Raw genomic sequence first — 12,056 nt, forward strand, 5'->3', positions numbered from 1 at the left:
TGCCATATCGCCCACCATAGAATTAGAGACACGCATCCAAACCTTAATTGAGGATAGTAAGAGTGCTAGAGCTTTAGATACTATTTTGGATGCGCCTAGCGTGAACTCTTTACATGATGCGGTTCCAGCTGAAGTAGTGCCTGTGCAGCCGGGCAAATGGGTGACGGTGAGGGATCGCTCTAGTCGCGGTTGATTGTGCCCTAGTAATTGGTGATTCGATCACACGGAACGTGAAAATAGAGACACCAGCGACCATAGTCACATGTTTGCCGGGAGCCAGAGCGCCTGACATCAAAGCAAATTTAAAAGTGCTGGCTAATGCTAATCGTAAATTCTCTAAGATCATTATTCATGTCGGCACTAATGATGTTCGACTCCGCCAGTCGGAGATCACCAAAATTAATATTAAAGAGGTGTGTGAACTTGCAAGTACGATGTCAAGGACTGTAATCTGCTCTGGCCCCCTTCCTGTTCGCAGGAGTGATGAGATAGTCAGTAGATTGTGTTCACTGAATCGCTGGCTGTCTGAGTGGTGTCCGTGTAATAATATAGAATTCATATACAATTGGAAAAGTTTTTGGGGCAAACCTGACCTGTTGAAAAGAGATGGTATTCATCCCTCCTGGGATGGTGCTGCTCTTCTCTCTAGTAATATGGCTCATAGTCTTAGAGCTCAAACATGACAAATTGGGCACCAGGTCAGGAAGCAGACAGACTGGCTTAACCGACCGTCTGCTAGCGGCCTCGCGTCACCCAGGTCAGATAAATCCCATCACATAGAGCCTCTTTCACCTAGCTATCATCATATAGAGACTGTGTCTGTTCCCCGAATTTGGAAATCCAAAAAATGTTTAAACCTATCTAAGGTTAAAAATTTAATTGATGTTCAACAAATAAAAAACAGCTATAATACAGATGAGCAAATGCTAAAGCTTGGGTTGCTGAATATTCGATCGCTTACTTCAAAAGCACTCATTGTTAATGATATGATTTCAGATAATAACCTAGATGTGCTGTGTTTGACAGAAACCTGGCTAAAACCAAATGATTACATTACTTTAAATGAATCAACCCCGCAAGATTACTGTTATAAACATGAGCCTCGTCTTAAACGCAAAGGGGGTGGTGTTGCTGTAATTTATAGTAATATTTTCAAAACCACTAAGAAATCAAGTTTCGAATATAATTCTTTTGAAGTGTTAGTGCTTAATGTAAAAATATATAGTATAAATGATAAATCGCGTTTGAGATTTGTGCTGGCTACTGTATACAGGCCACCAGGGCACCATACAGACTTTATCAAAGAATTTGCGGACTTTCTATCAGAGTTAGTATTGGCTGCAGATAAAGTACTAATTGTTGGTGATTTTAATATACACATCGATAATGAAAAAGATGCATTGGGTTTGGCATTTAAAGACATTGTAAACTCAATTGGAGTTAGACAACACGTGTCAGGACCTACTCATCGTCGTAATCATACTCTAGATCTAATATTATCACACGGAATAGATGTGGATGCCATTGAAATTCTGCAGCAGAGCGATGACATCTCAGATCATTATCTAGTCTCGTGTAAATTACATTTAGCCAAGGCTGCAAAGCCGACTCCGTGTTACAAATATGTGAGACCTATCACTTCTGCCACTAAAGATTGCTTTATTAATAATCTTCCTGATCAGTTTCATCATTTTAGCATCCCGGATAGCTCAGAAAAACTTGATATTGCAACAGAAACTTTTAACTCTCTCTTTTCCAGCACTTTAGACACAGTTGCTCCTTTGCGCTTAAAGAAGATTAAAGAAAATAATCCAACGACGTGGTACAACGAGCACACTCAGGCCCTTAAGAGAGCAGCCAGAAAAATGGAACGAAACTGGAAGAAAACAAAACTAGAGGTATTTCGCATTTCATGGAAAGAGAGCTCGATTGCATACAGAGAGGTTTTAAAAGCTGCTAGATCTGCTTATTTTTCAACCCTATTAGAAGAAAATAAACATAATCCTAGGTATTTATTTGAAACAGTGGCTAAACTAACGAAAAAGAAAGCTTCAAACACAGAAGTGTCCAAGCAGCACAGCAGTAATGACTTTATGAACTTCTTCACTTATAAGATTGATAATATCAGGGAGAAAATTATAACTATGCAACCGTCTACTACAGTATCGCATCAGGCAGTGCATTGTAGTCTTTGATTCATTCAAAAAATTTGATTCATTCGTTGCTATAGGAGAGGAAGAATTTACTAAACTCGTTAAATCATCTAAATCGACAACATGTATGTTAGACCCTATACCGACTAAGCTACTGAAAGAGATGCTTCCAGAGGTCATAGATCCTCTTCTTAATATCATTAATTCGTCTTTGTCTCTAGGATACGTACCAAAAAACTTTAAGCTGGCTATGATTAAACCGCTTGTTAAAAAACCGCAACTTGATCCTTCAGAATTAGTCAATTACAGGCCGATCTCGAATCTACCTTTTCTGTCAAAGATACTAGAAAAGGCAGTATCTTCACAACTATGTTCCTTTCTAGAAAGAAATGATATCTGCAAGGATTTTCAGTCCGGATTTAGACCATACCATAGTACTGAGACTGCACTTGTTAGAGTCACAAATGATTTGCTCTTATCATCCGATCGTGGTTGTATCTCGCTATTAGTGTTACTCGATCTTAGTGCTGCGTTTGACACCATCGACCACAATATTCTTTTAAATAGACTAGAAAACTATGTTGGCATTAGTGGAATTGCACTAGCATGGTTTAAATCATACTTATCTGACCGTTATCAGTTTGTAGCAGTAAATGATGAGATGTCTCATCGATCACAAGTTCAGTATGGCGTACCACAAGGCTCAGTACTGGGACCGCTGCTGTTCACTCTGTACATGCTACCATTAGGAGATATCATTAGGAAACATGGAATTAGCTTCCACTGTTATGCTGACGATACTCAGCTCTATATTTCTTCAAAACCTAACGAAACTTACCAATTCACTAAATTAACAGAATGCATAGCTGATATAAAAAATTGGATGACTCGTAATTTCCTACTTCTAAATTCTGAAAAAACAGAGATTCTAATTATTGGACAAAAAACGTCCTCACGTAATAACCTAGAATACTGTCTAACACTTGATGGCTGCTCTGTTAAGTCTTTGTCGTCAGTTAGGAACCTGGGTGTGCTCTTTGATACCAATCTTTCATTTGAAAGTCACGTGTCTAGTATCTGTAAAACCGCATTTTTCCATCTTAAAAATATATCTAAATTACGTCATATGCTCTCATTGACAAATGCGGAACAATTAGTTCATGCTTTCATGACATCAAGGCTAGATTATTGTAATGCTCTACTGGGTGGTTGCCCTGCACGCTTAATAAACAAACTACAGCTAGTTCAAAACGCAGCAGCTCGAGTTCTTACTAGAACCAGGAAGTATGACCATATTAGCCCAGTTCTGTCAAAACTGCACTGGCTCCCTATTAAACATCGGATCAATTTTAAAATATTGCTAATTACTTACAAAGCACTAAATGGTTTAGCTCCGCAGTACTTGAGCGAGCTCTTAACGCATTATACTCCTTCACGTCTATTGCGATCTCAAAATTCCGGCCAGTTGATAATACCTAGAATATCAAAATCGACTGCTGGCGGTAGATCCTTCTCCTATTTAGGACACACTCTGTCAGTTCAAATCTAGATTAAAGACACATCTCTTTGATCTAGCATTCACATAATACATTATAGACTTCTATAATTCAATATTAGGCTGCATAGATTAGGTCAGCTGGAACCGGGAACACTTCCCATAAATCCTGATGTACTTGTTACATCATGAGAAGAATGGCATCTACGCTAATTTTAGTGTCTTTGTTTATACCGAGGTTTTCCCGCAGCCTGCCGGATCCAGGCCGTTTCCAGATCTGACGAAGGCCCTTCGCCTGGACCCGATGACAACGCAGTACTGAAGTGCCAACTAGTCTCTCCCTATGGAGGATCCCTTTACCACTCTACAGATAAAGCGTCGTCGGGAAAACTCAATTTGCGTATCTACCCCGAATTGATAAAATAAAATAAAATTCTGGAAACACCAGTAATTTGTTTAGGCTTGGTTTTTAGGGAATTCCAAACCTGCACACATATATTCAAACGCACATAACTATTGAACCCGTTCTTAATGCGCATCTGAACGCCATCAGCGTTTCTCACAGGTTCACGTTTAAAGTCTGTGTAGAGAGAATGGTGTCGTCTTGGCGGCCCCTAATTTAATAACAAATGATCGTTGCGACGGAAGCGAATCAATCAAAACCAACTTTAGCTGGAAAATAACTTTATTAAAGAACCGCTATAAAGCCAAAATAATCTTACGTTAAATTATACATTTATCTCTGTAAAGCTGCTTTGAGACAATCTACATTGTTAAAAGCGCTATATAAATGAAGATGACTTGACTTGACATAGTTGCAACACACAAGTTTGAGCAACAGTGTTTTTACCATGTTACTATTGCTTTGTCTGATACAGATTGTTTGAAATGTACTGAGTGATTATACTGTAGCGCCGGAGTCAAACCCAATACTTTTTTTTTAAATGTCCATGCAATGAAAGTCATTAGAGTCCAGTGTAGTTTTGGACATCATTATCTTTCATTGTAAAGACAAAAAGAGTTTAAATATTCTTCAAAACATCTATTACTCACAAACAGTGTTGGTGGTAATGCATTACAAGTAATGTGAGTTACGTAGTCAGATTACTTTTTCCAAGTATATTTTCCAAACCGAATCAAAGTTGTGATTCACTGTTCTTTCCTTTGCTTTGGCATTTATGGTGTAAATGTGTTGGATCATCTGTTACGGAAGAAAGAACGTAAAGAATGCTGCTTTTGTTATGGTATCTTAAGTCTTTTGCTGTAATCCTAATAAAAGCTTTAGCAAGCAACATCTGTTTTGTTATCAGTAAGACATTATAGTAAGACATGAACACATTTCATTTTTTTAAACAGGACACTGCAAATGACAATGTATACGTTTTTCACTTTATCGAAAAGGATGAACTGTATAAGAATGCCAGTATGACAAACAATGGGACGTTCATACATAATTCCGTTTACACAAAACACAGTATGTCATCATTCGTCAATTATAACTCTTAAGTACTGTACTTAAACTTTATTTGCCACAACCAAGACTAATAAAGCATATGTAATACGCACAAATGTTTCACATTGTTGGCAAATGTTTCAACTATGTAACAAGATATTTTTCAACACTGGAAGTTTTCAAAACAATTTCACACGTGTAATGATTACCCAATCATAACAGTGGGCATGGTATTAAATGCGACACGCCTTCAAAACAGAGTGCTTGAAAGAGAGGGTAAAAAAACAGGATAGGAAATAGCTCATTACTTCTAAATTAGGATGTTTTTTTATGGAAAAATCTTGATAACATTATAAGTGGACCTCAGAGAACATAATTTAAAAAAATGCAGTTCATGACCCCATTAAAGCTACAATATGTAATTTTTTCGCCACTAGGGGTCGCTAACCTCTTACAATAACAAAGGCGTAGGTTGATGACGCAGTGATAAGCGTAATGATGGGAGTTGTCGTCATGCCGAAGGATCTAATAATGTTTATGGATGAGTGAATACATTGATGTTTTTTAACATGACTGTGGTATGAAGCAGGGCACGATTGCTAATGAGAGACAGATATCAGCGCCACACGCGAGTCCCGCGGATATAAAGGAATAAGGACAGTTCATTCTACAGAACTAACTTACCCGCAAGTGCTGAATTACTACTCACACAGGTCAGTTTATTTGACGAATTAAGCTTTCACTTGGTCTACACTATCACACTAAACTGCATTTGAGTGTGTTGAAAGTTATAATGTTATTCTATGTGCTAGTTTGTCTGTACGAGACTAGCAGTAAGCTAGATCAACATTAGAATAACATATTGCTGATAGTATTCTAACATTTCATCATGTTGAGCTAAATAACATTGATTAGTTTTATGTACATTTGCGCATCTCTGTCAAGTCGAAGTTTGTCACGGACGTGGAGCTCTCAGCATCTCGAAAACGCCACGCTGATATTGATCCTCGTTTTAGTTCTCCTTTTGTCCCAAAGTCTGCTTGCCACGATCCATAATGTTTGAACAAAACAACAACAGCGTGAGCGTGCCGCTAGAAGTAACCAGGGGGGCAATGTTTCATAAAAAATTGAAGCTTCCCTGGGCACCGCCATTGATTAGCAGACCATCACCTGCTGTTAGGATTCCATTGACTCCTATTCATTTTGGCGTCACTTTGACAGCGAATAACTTTACATCTGAGGCGTTTAAAGACTCCATTTGTCCATTATTTATTTCTAAAGAAACACAAAAATGTATAAAAGGCTCCATTATCTTGTATCTTACGTTATGGCCCTGTAGAAGCAGTTTTTGTAAAAATAGGCTAACGATTGCATCATAACCACGCGACTCTCTGTCGCACAGTAGAGAAATTACCGTATGGACAGGAGGAGAAGCTCGCGCGCAATCGGGGGGACGTGGAGGCAAAATGACAAAATAATTAATCAGAATACTTAGCAAAAGTTGCTCCTGCTCTAGCTCATGGACACCTCCTACTCACACTCTCCGTCTCAGCAAGTTTCGGAAGGGAATGATTCAGATTTCTCTTGGCACAGCTACTTAAAGACAGACAGTTTGCTCACGTCACATCTACGTCGTCAAGCTCAGTTTGAGTTTGCACAGTACGCTCAGCCATCAGGAAGTGAGTGCTTCTAATTGACTTCACTTGTCTCCGTTGAATCCAATGGGGTCGCTGTGTCCATTTCTTTTACTGTCTATGGAAGTAACGCAGTTGTCCACGTCTGTTGCCATGGTTAGTTACTATGGCAGTACGAGCGGAAACCAGGGATAACGCGGATATTACATCATTGACAGGCGACAAGTGAACAGGGACGAGCCATTATTTAAAATTTGAATTTCTCTGAAATTAAAAATCTTTGGGAACTTTTGGTATTTTGTAAGTACACAACTGCAGGAAATATATCACACTGTGTAAGTGATTTTTGGATATTTTATTACAAAACTCTTACATATTGTAGCTTTAAACAAAAATAAATTAAAATTAAAATTCAGGTGTATCCACATTGAAATTAATATGACATTTTGTGAAACTTATTTGAATATTTGTTGATTGTTCTGATCTAAGCCACACCTGCCCTGGCTGTTGTAGGACATTTCTTCTTTTCTCTTTCAATGACCCTCTCACACCCGACTCACTGAAATATTGAACTACATTGATGGCTATCGGCCCTGCTTGTTTCAGCAAGAAAGGCTGGGTTTCACAGGCCTGCTTTGTCAGAGGGCCCGGAGCTGTGATAGGCAGTACAGAAGGATTGTTCTCGGAGGCTTCTCACTGATTGTGTGTCCTGACCTTCCTGTCTTCAGTACCCAGGCTCAGTTATCTGGTTTCAGTGGGTATATGGAAACTCCTTCACCTGTGGCTATGATGTTACATACAGTAAAGAATTGAGAGATTGAAAGAGGATTTTACTCTGTTTATCTGAACACTGGGGCATTCAGATGTTTGTTTTGAGGGTGTGAAAGATTTGCACTTCTGTTATTTAAGGTGCAAACCTGAAATCTGTGTAAGAGACATACACAAATGAACTGAACTTTGAGCAGCAAGTGTCCACCCTCTGATCGGCAGATCAGGAGCTTTAAGACTATCCCTTCCTAAAATAATGATAATGGATTCATAAATTGAATTAATAAATTCAATTAGAATAATAAGATTCTACAGGTTGTTGTCAACAATTGTGTGAAATCAGTATCAACAAAAGCCATCTTTGCACTGCCAAGGTGCCACAGAAGTTGTATTTAGGTGTATTTACACAGACTGTTAGCTCTGAAGTGACAATTACAATTAGCTCTGAAATCTGCAATTACAATAGCAAAAACAATGCTATGTGATTTTAAATATAACATTTCAAATACAGAAATAGGAAATTATACTTTAAATAGGAAATTAAGACCACCCGGTTATGGCAAATCACTGTCTTAATGATTGAATGATTGAATTATTAATTCAACAGATTACTTCAAAATGCTGATTCATTTAAGAACAAACAATGTGACTGTCTTTTTTAAATGGCTCATTGAATCATTCGCTCAATCAATTTGTGAGACTGTGACTTGTACCACTGTGAGACAGGTATTTTGCAGATATTTCCATTAGTTTAATAATATATCGACAACAGAAAATATTGTATCTAAAATGTAAGTTGCTTAATATTAACTTCTTGTTTATTGAATTGTTGTTTATCATAAATCATTGTCACATATGCAATCATACTGGTATTTGTAAAAAATTATTTTGGTGGCACCTTTGTCCCCGTTATTTCCAAACCTGGGCAGTTATATAGACCTATTTATACATTAAGGTTGCTGTGGTGTGCCGATATATTATTTGTGCATGTTGTCCACATAAGAATCATCCTGGGAAGCTTTGGAAAACCTCATTTGAATCCTGTGTGATTTACTGCCCACCTGACAGGTGATCTCAAATATTCTGTTGTATCTACATAACTGAGTGACAGTGTACAGGGTGATACAGGTGCAAAGAGTGCTGGCCCTCACTCATAACACAGACAGACACAGAGAGTAATGCTATAATCACATGCCACTCAGAGTGTACACTGTAGGCTGTAATTATGGGGCGAAGACTCAACTGTGCTTTTTGAAAAAGGGATGATCATCTCTGCTTCGTTCTTTCTGCGGTGTGCGTTGCAGTGTCACCCGTGCCCTCTGGATAGCAGTGCGTGTGAGCGTAAATGGCTGTGCGTGATTAGTGAAAAATATTAAGAACGGAGGGAGGGAAGATAATGAATGAATAAGATGAAGCTGTGGGAACGGAGAGCAGAGACGCTGATGCCACCGTCAGATGTATTGTACTCTCAAGTCCTTTCATCAGCACATCCCCTCACAGACCTGCAAACAGCGCACAACTATAACCTTACTCCTCGGCTACGTTAGCATTAGCGGAGCAGTGAGCATATTAGTCATCTAATTGGTTAATTAAGAGACAACAATGTCTGACTGGATTATCCATTGAGTGTTCACCTTTATTTCCTGTCCCTGACATTCACCAGTGTCGCATTCACATTCTCTCGGTTGTGCTGCAGACATCATGAAAATTAACTCATTTGAACTAGATTAGCTAAACCAGAACAATGATGCTTGTATTACAAACCAATCTGCATCTTTTTTGCTACAAGAATATTTATGTTTTTGTTTGAGTATAGTGCTTATAGAAAGGATCTTTTTTAGACTATTGTACCCTAAAGCATAAATATTGCTTTCTGAGAAGAGAAAAATAAGCTTTTTCATTCTGCTTCACTACATTCTGGATTTCTCTTCCTCCTTATTATTTCTCTTATTCACTGGTGTCTCTGTCACATAAATGTCATACAATTATCACTCTCTTGAGAACGCTTCTGCACTTACTCCCAATTTCTCTTAACATGGGGAAAGGAGACATATCAGTCAATATGGGAAATCAAAGTAACTTTTGTTACTTATTTTAAAAATATATTTTGTTGTAAATTTAAAAGTAATGCGTTACTTTACTAATAACTTAAAAGTAATCTGATTACGTAACTCGCATTACTTGTAATGCATTACCACCAACACTGTTTGTGAGTAATAGATGTTTTGAAGAATATTTAAATTCTTTTTGTCTTTACAATGAAAGATAATGAGGTCCAAAACTACACTATACTCTAATGACTTTCATTGCATGGACATTTTAAACAAAAGAATCTTGTTTTGTGTTCCACTGAGGAAGAGGCTTGGAATGAAACGGTGAGTAAATCACTGATTTCTCATATTTGAGTAAACTATCCTTTTCAGCTGAGATAGCAAGAAGTTAAAAAAAAAAAAAAAACACTTTTAAACTAGTGAAAATAGAAAAGAAAACAAGTGAAACTCTTAAGGCTAGTTCAAACTACAACAGACATGTTCCATTCGTCAAGTTGGATCAATGTGTTACCCCTGTCAGCGTTTGTTGCCATTGGTCTGTGCTTGTGTTGGGCAGTTGAACGTGTTCAATATTTCATAGTATATTTAATAGTATTCTATACAGCGAGTATCACAGCATGACTGAAAAGCTGCTGATCGGAGAGGCATGTGTGGGGATGAGGATGGGGGTTGGAATTTGCAGACCATGTGGAGACACAGGGCAGTAAATAAAGTGAAACCTCATGGTTGCTTTGCTTTATGGTGTTTTTCCAGCATGTCACCTTCCACATACTGTTTATGGGATGTATGTGTGTGTGTGTGTGTGTGTGTGTGTGTGTGTGTGTGTGTGTGTGTGTGTGTGTGTGTGTGTGTGTGTGTGTGTGTGTGTGTGTGTGTGTGTGTGTGTGTGTTTATTGCACAGGAGGAGGACGGAAGCTTCACATGACCATAAAAACCATACGGACAGGAGAGCTGACCAGGTGTGAGGGTTACCACGACAACTACAAAGAGAGAGAGCGAACTCTCCAGTGTTTACAGGCTGTTTGACGTCAGAGAGATTCTTAATCTGTGGAAATAAGAGGATGCAGTTTAGCTCAAAATATCACTGTTTCACCTGCATCACATGCACGTTTAGAGGATTATCCTATTTCCTCAGTGTGGTAGGTTTTTGGTCCGTGATCACATTGATAACTCTTCCACTGAGATTTATGTGTGAATCACGATATAGAGTAACTTTCTCCTGAATACTTTTCAAAATGACCAAAACAGTATTGAGTCAGGAGATTTTAGTCATATGGACCAAGATGTTGACTGATAGTGTCAGTAACATTGTCTGTTTGTGTCATATATTATTGATGACTTCTTAGTGTCTGTATTTTGTATTATTACTTTCTAAATTAAATTATCTTTAAAACTATTTATGACTTAGCTGACTGTCACATATTATCCTGATTTCTAACTTATATATATATGCATCTTTGATAATTCACAATCATAGATTTTTTTTTTTTTGACCACCACCAATATAATTTGTAAGCCAATGGACTGCAATGAAAATGACAATCCCAGGTAAGGGAAACCTGTAAATTGCTTACTTGCTGAGAGAACCCTATCACCACTGTATCCTTGAGTTAACCTCAAGATGGTACGTGAGGTTCACATGTAAAATCAACCATAACAACCATTCATAATAATCATTGATATCTCCACCTTCATTTGTTTGAAAAACAACTGGAGTTACATAACACAAAATCATTTTGTAATCATATGTAATCTGTAGAAGGTAGGACGTGAATTGAAAAATGACACCTTTCACTGGAAATAGAAATTCCATTATTGAAGAGCAGGTTTCTATAAAACTAGGGCAACTGGAAAGAAAGAAAAAGACAGAGAAAAAGCAGGAAAGAGAGCTGTAACAGTACCTGAGGCAAAGTTACTGGTGAGAGAGCTCTGCCAATGAGGAAAGAATTTCTCAGTATTAGGTTTCATCCTTATAAACTCGTGAACCCAGCACTCTTGATCTGAAATGATTTCTCATCACTTGAATTGACTCTTAGCACTCCATAGACAAGAGTAAATAATCGGAAAGAGAAGAGCAAGCAGACAATTTAGTGAAATAATTCACTGGAATCAATCTATGTAATCAGACACTGAATCATCTCCATCATCTTCCACTCATGAACATGTCTTGTCCCCCTAGTGAATTGATGTATTGCAGTTACATAACTGGAAAGTTATCCAATCAGACAGAGACAATTTGTCATTCACAATGAAAAAAAAATGTTGTGTGAAGAATGCACAGAATAATATCGGTCCATGGTCAATACTAACTGCCTTAATGGTTAATTTTATAAACAAACCCTCTGTACTTTACAATCCAGAGATAACCAGACAGAGGACGTCACACGATCTATGGGTCATATAGATCTCTTTTTACCTGTATTTTATAAGATCTGGTTTTAATGTCAGTTGCTAAATTTAATCTCTAGTTATTAAAATGATATAATAGGCTAGTTCACATAT

The 12,056-nt window shown here is 37.8% G+C and overlaps 1 protein-coding gene across 1 annotated transcript in view; it reads left to right on the plus strand.

Annotated features, from left to right (window-relative positions):
- Window positions 1–12,056, plus strand: part of creb3l1 (cAMP responsive element binding protein 3-like 1) — a gene marked incomplete at its 3' end in the record, with an annotated part of 67,436 nt that overhangs the window by 22,103 nt on the left and 33,277 nt on the right. The window lies entirely within an intron of this gene.

Source organism: Squalius cephalus (assembly GCF_949319135.1).
Source record: "Squalius cephalus genome assembly, chromosome: 3".
NCBI classification, from domain to species: Eukaryota; Metazoa; Chordata; class Actinopteri; order Cypriniformes; family Leuciscidae; genus Squalius; species Squalius cephalus.